Raw genomic sequence first — 7,025 nt, forward strand, 5'->3', positions numbered from 1 at the left:
CACACACACACGCGCGCGCGCACGCGGTTTCTGCTTTCTCTGCAGCCTCTGAACGTTCGGCTGTGGTCTCGGCCACGGCCGGTGACAGAGGATAGCGTGGCAAAGCCTAAATAGTGCCAGGGCGAAAATACTTCTCCCTTCCTTTGATGGAGGCTGGGGTAGGACTTCTCCATACGTCCCCTCTCCAGTGCACCTTCTCCATACGTCCCCTCTCCAGTGCACCTTCTCCAGACGTCTGCTCTCCAAAGCGCCTTCTTCATACGTCCCCTCTCCAAAGCGCCTTCTCCATACGTCCCCTCTCCAGTGCACCTGCTCCATACGTCCCCTCTCCATATGTCCCCTCTCCAGTGCACCTTCTCCAGACGTCTCCTCTCCAAAGCGCCTTCTTCATACGTCCCCTCTCCAGTGCACCTGCTCCATACGTCCCTTCTCCATACGTCCCCTCTCCATACGTCCCCTCTCCAGTGCACCTTGTCCAGACGTCCCCTCTCCAGTGTACCTGCTCCATACGACACCTGGAATCCATACCATAGCCCTTGAACTTCTGCTTTAAAAAATAGTAATAGCAGCAGGGTGCGGTGTCTCACACCTGTCACCCCAGTACTTTGGGAGGCCGAGGCAGGCGGATCACCTGAGGTCAGGAGTTCGAGACCAGCCTGGCCAACATGGTGAAACCCTGCCTCTATTAAAAACACAAAAATTAGCCAAGTGTGGTGGTGCGGGCCTGTAATCCCAGGTACTTGGGAAGCTGAGGCAGGAGAATCGCTTGAACCCGGGAGGCAGAGGTTGTAGACAGCTGAGATCGCACCACTGCACTCCAGCCTGGGCAACAGAGCGAGACTCCGTCTCAAAAATAATAATAATTAAATTCAAAAAAATTAGCCAGGTGTGGTGGCGGGCACCTGTCATCCCAGCTACTGGGGAGGCTGAGGCAGGAGAATCGCTTGAACTCGGGAGGCGGAGGTTGCAGTGAGCCGAGATGGTGACACCACACTCCAGCCTGGGCGACAGAGGAAGATTCCATCTGAAAAAAAAACCAGTAATAATAATAAGAGAATTTGTTCCATCAGAGCAGGTGTGTGTCTCTCCTAATTAGTTAATCCAGCCAGTCCCCCTCTACCTCCCCATTTCAGGAAACGCTCTGCCACCAGCAGCTGCCAGGGGTTCGGACGTCAGGGGAAGAGAGATCTGATGTGACATTTTGTTCATTAAATAAACAAACCTGGTTCGGATAACAGCATTAGGTAGAAAGGCCTATCAATTCTCGTACCGTTAGTTCGCGTAACGAGAAGTGACATTTGTTCTTTTACATTCACAAACGCTCTATCGAGGAACAAAAGGGGGAGAGGCGCCCAGCAACCACAGTTGCTATGAAAAAAAAAAAAAAAACAGAGCGAGAGAGAGAGAGCGCGAGAACAGTTGATGTATATTAATGAGAAACGTAACTTCTGGCCCAAGGCAACCTCAAGTCCATGGGGTGTGGGCCTCTACTAACGAGGTTATGGGAGAAAGAAAAAAAAAATCGAACCAGTATTTTTTGTGGAATGGTTTCATTATTTGGGGTTTTCCCCCTGGTTGACTTGGGGCATTCGAGGGAGTCACTGGCCATGAAGAAGACGGTGGGGTTTCTACGTATGGGAAGGAAAAATGGAATCACCAAAGACTTGTACATTTTTCCAGCTGAAGATGAGGCGTTGCCTTCAGAATAGGCTCAGATCGGGGAGGAAATGGAGTAAAAATCTGTCTTGAAAGACTCTCAACCCACAGGATGCCTGAGCAGGTGGGGACTTTAAAACTTCCATTGCCTTTGGGAGGCCGAGACGGGCGGATCACGAGGTCAGGAGATCGAGACCATCCTGGCTAACACGGTGAAACCCCGTCTCTACTAAAAATACAAAAACTAGCCGGGCGCAGTGGCGGGCGCCTGTAGTCCCAGCTACTCGGGAGGCTGAGGCAGGAGAATCGCTTGAACCCGAAAGGCGGAGCTTGCAGTGAGCCGAGATCACATCATTGCACTCCAGCCTGGGCGACAGAGTGAGACTCCGTCTCAAAATAAAATAAAAGGCCATTTATGACGAGAATTAACTCAGAGGCTATCACAAATCCACCTGTAAACTCAAGGGTCAGGGTCAACAAATCCACCTGTAACATCAGGGGTCAGGGTCAACAAATCCACCTGTCAAGTCAGGGGTCAGGGTAAACAAATCCACCTGTAACATCAGGGGTCAGGGTCAACAAATCCACCTGTAAACTCAAGGGTCAGGGTCAACAAATCCACCTGTCAAGTCAGGGGTCAGGGTAAACAAATTCACCTGTAAAGTCAGGGGTCAGGGTAAACAAATCCACCTGTCAAGTCAGGGGTCAGGGGAAACAAATCCACCTGTAACATCAGGGGTCAGGGTCAACAAATCCACCTGTAAAGTCAAGGGTCAGGGTCAACAAATTCACCTGTCAAGTCAGGGGTCAGGGGAAACAAATCCACCTGTAACATCAGGGGTCAGGGTAAACAAATCTACCTGTAAAGTCAAGGGTCAGGGTCAACAAATCCACCTGTAAACTCAAGGGTCAGGGTCAACAAATGTACCTGTCAAGTCAGGGGTCAGGGTTAACAAATCCACCTGTGAAGTCAGAGGTCATGGTAATCAAATCCACCTGTCAAGTCAGGGTCAGGGTCTGCAGTCAGGGTCTGCGTCCAGCTCTCAGGATAGGCTCCTGGTTCTGTTGTTAAATGTAAATCTCTTCCACAGTGGACTCGTATCTGAAAGGACCTAAAATGTGGGACTTGAACACTGAGAACACATGGACACAGGGAGGGGAACGTCACACGCCCGGGCCTGTCGGGGTGTCAGGGGCTGGGGGAGGGACAGCATTAGGGCAAATACCTAATGTAGACGACGGGTTGATGGGTGTATCAAACCCCATGGCACGTGTACACCTGTGTAACAAACCTGCACGTTCTGCACATGTACCCCGGAACTTAAGTATAATTTTAAAAAATGAAAAAGAAAATGACAGAGAGACAGGGGGAGGGAAAGAGGCGCACAAAAGAGAGACGGGGGAGGGAAACAAACAGGCACACAAATAGACACACATATATGTAGATGTGTGCATCTATAGGCAGGTTCATACATGTTTAGAAATATGTTTACAGAGCTATGTGGACATAGGCAGACATCTACACACACCTGCAGGTGTGTACATATAGACACATGCACGGTTGTGTATAGATGTATGCCTAGAGAGAGATACGTAGACATCTATACACATATACAGGTGCTCACATACAGAAGCATGCATGCTTATGTATAGACTATAGACATATATCTCTCTGCTTGCACATCTATACACAGGTACAGGTGTTTGCATATAAACACATATACGCTTATGTGTAGACATATGTCTATAAAGAGATTCATATGCATATACACCTCTATACGCATATGCAAGTGTGTGTATATAGACCCATGCACACTTATGTGTAGACATATGTCTATAGAGAGATATGTATGCATACAGGCATCATACACATGTACAGGTGTTTACACATAGATCTATATACAATATACAAGTGTGTATATTGTATATATACACTTGTGTATATGCAAGTGTGTATATTGTATATACAATATACACACTTGCATATATAGACACATGCACAGTTATGTATACGCATTTGTCTGTGGAGAGATATGTATGCATACAGGCATCATACACATGTACAGGTGTTTACACATAGACCTATACACGCTTATGTGCAGACATAGGTCTATAGAGATACGTATGAATATACACATCTATACATATATGCAAGTGTGTATATACAATATACACACTTGCATATATAGACACATGCACACTTATGTATATGCATTTGTCTATGGATAGATATGTATGCATACCGACATCACACACATGTGCAGGTGTTTACACAGAGACCCATGCACGCTTATGTGTAGACATATGTCTATAGAGAGATATGTACGCATATAGACATCATACACATGTACAGGTGTTTACATATAGACGCATGCATGCTTATCTGTAGACACATGTCCATAGAGAGATATGTATGTATATAGACATCATACACATGTACAGGTGTTTACATATAGACGCATGCACGCTTATGTGTAGACATATGTCTATAGAGAGATAGATACGTATATAGACATCATACATATACATAGGTATATACATAGAGACCCACGCATGCTTATCCGTAGACATATGTCCATAGAGAGATATGTACGCATATAGACATCATACACATGTACAGGTGTTTACATATAGACGCATGCACGCCTATGCATAGATGTATGTTCAGAGAGAAATATGTATACATATAGACATCATATATAGAGGTGTTTATATAGAGACACACACATGCTTGTGCATAAAGAGAGACAGGCAGACCCAGGCAGACATATATAGATGTACACATATACAGAGACCGTGTGCATAGAGACGCAAAGACACGTGCCCTAACATCTACATAGCTCTAGGCAAATATAGGTAGACTTCTCTATATATGTGTACCCATGCATGCTTATGTGTATGTATACATATCTAACATATGTGTACGTGTGTATAATGTGTATCTCTACAAAAACATGCATGGGTCTCTATGTAAACACCTGTACACGTGTATGATGTCTATACGTATACATATCTCTCTATAGACGTATGTCTACAGGTAAGCATGCTTGCGTCTATAGGGATGGATAGATGAATTAACAGATGAATGAATAATGGATAGATGAAAGAATGAGTGGATGGATGGATAGATGAATGGATATATGGATACATGGGAGGATGGATGGATAGTTGCATAGATATATGGATGGATGGATGATTGGAAGGTTGGATAGACAACAGATGAATGGATGGATGCGTGGGTAGGTGGATGAATGAATGGATAAACGGATGGATGAGTGGATGGATGGACAGATGGATGGATGGATGGATGGATGGATGGATGGATGGATGGATGGATAGACGGGTAGATAAATGGACAGATGGGTGACTGGATGGATGGATGGGTGAATGGATGAATGGGCGGGTGGATAGATGCGTGGGTGGGTTAATGGATGGATAGATGAATAAATACATGAGTGGACGGATGAATGGATGGAACGTTGGATGGATGGATAAATAGATGAGTGAACAGATGAATGAATAATGGACAGATGAATGAATGAGTAGATGGATGGATGGGTGGAAGGAAGCATAGATAGATGGATGATTGGAAGGTTGGATGGATAATGGATGGATGGATGAGTGGGTGGGTGGGTGGGTGGATGGATGGATGGATGGATGGATGGATGGATAGATGGGTAGATAAATGGACAGATGGGTGAGTGGGTGGATGGATGGGTGAACGGATGAATGCGCGGGTGGATGGATGGATGGAGAGATGCATGGGTGGGTTAACGGATGGATAGATAAATAAATACATGAGTGGATGGATGGATGGATGGAATGCTGGATGGATGGATAAATAGATGAGTGAACAGATGAATGAATAATGGACAGATGAATGAATGAGTAGATGGATGGATGGGTGGAAGGAAGCATAGATAGACGGATGATTGGAAGGTTGGATGGATAATGGATGGATGGATGGATGAGTGGGTGGATGGATGGATGGATGGATGGATGGATGGATGGATAGATGGGTAGATAAATGGACAGATGGGTGAGTGGGTGGATGGATGGGTGAATGGGTGAATGGGCGGGTGGATGATGTGTAACGAGCTGGTTGGAACGATGTATGGAAAGATGAATGGACAAAGAGATAGATGGGCAGATGAATGGGCAGATACGTAAGGGAAAAAAAAACTGCCATTGAATATATGTGTCTAGACTGTGTCTATCTAGTTTTTAGACGGCTGAGCTTCCTCATCCCATTTCTTTAGTGTCATCCAAGAATTCCACGTTCGCGTGTTGACGGAGCGATACGGCAAAAGCTATTTTTAAGCCGGACAAAGTTTAACTGTGTATTTTGTCATACAGGGAATTTTTAAACAGAAGAAAACTCTCCTTGCCGTATCATTAAAAGTAGGGTATTTTCTCTTAAAAAGCTCATATATTTTCTTTGCCTGAGGAAACAAATAAGAAGGGCTGACATTCGTTCAGAAAACGAGTCCGCTGGTGCAGCCAGAGAAACCTCCAGGTAAGCAGAAAATAAACTCGGACAGAAGCGAGAACCCCCTAATTAATGGAGTGATGTGCGCAGGCTCTGGCGGTGACTGAGGACAGTCCTGTCTGTCACACGGGCGAAGGTGGGGCATTGAATCCTGGCAGGTGCACATTTTATAGACATCGGTGGAAGTTACGAACAGCTGATTAGTGCAGTTACAGAGATACAGCAAAAGGCCTCCAGGCAGGTCTGTGCCCTAAACTGGGGCACGGAAATTAAGAGCAGTGACCAAAGAAATGCGTGATCAGGAAAATAATGAATCCAGCATTCCCCAGAAAGAGCGACGGACAGCCACCCGCTTCGACAAAACGCTGCGTCCCCTCAAGGAGATCCAAATGATCCAAACACATTAAACGCTTTTCCAGCCACGCCGAGAATCTGTCTTATTCATTTTGGACCCGCTTACATTTTGTTGTACGTCAGCAAACCCTTTCCCTGGGGGGTGGGAGGGAAAAACAAATAGCCGTACAATCAACCAGTTTCCTTGAGTCATTTAATCCCAAAGTCAGCTCCAGAAATCAATACCATAAAAGAACGTCCGTATTTGTGTCATAACTATGGAGTTCTGTTTTGTTCTGTTTTGTTTTTTTGAGACGGAGTCTCGTTCTGTCGCCCAGGCTGGAGTGCAGTGGTGCGATCTGGGCTCACTGCAAGCTCCGCCTCCCGGGTTCAAGCGATTCTCCTGCCTCAGCCTCCCGAGTAGCTGGAACTACAGGCACCTGCCACCACGCCCGGCTAATTTTTGTATTTTTAGTAGAGACGGGGTTTCATCATGTTGGCCAGGCTGGTCTTGAACTCCTGACCTCGTGATCCGCCCGCCTCGGCC

Source organism: Chlorocebus sabaeus, chromosome X, assembly GCF_047675955.1.
Source record: "Chlorocebus sabaeus isolate Y175 chromosome X, mChlSab1.0.hap1, whole genome shotgun sequence".
NCBI lineage: Eukaryota > Metazoa > Chordata > Mammalia > Primates > Cercopithecidae > Chlorocebus > Chlorocebus sabaeus.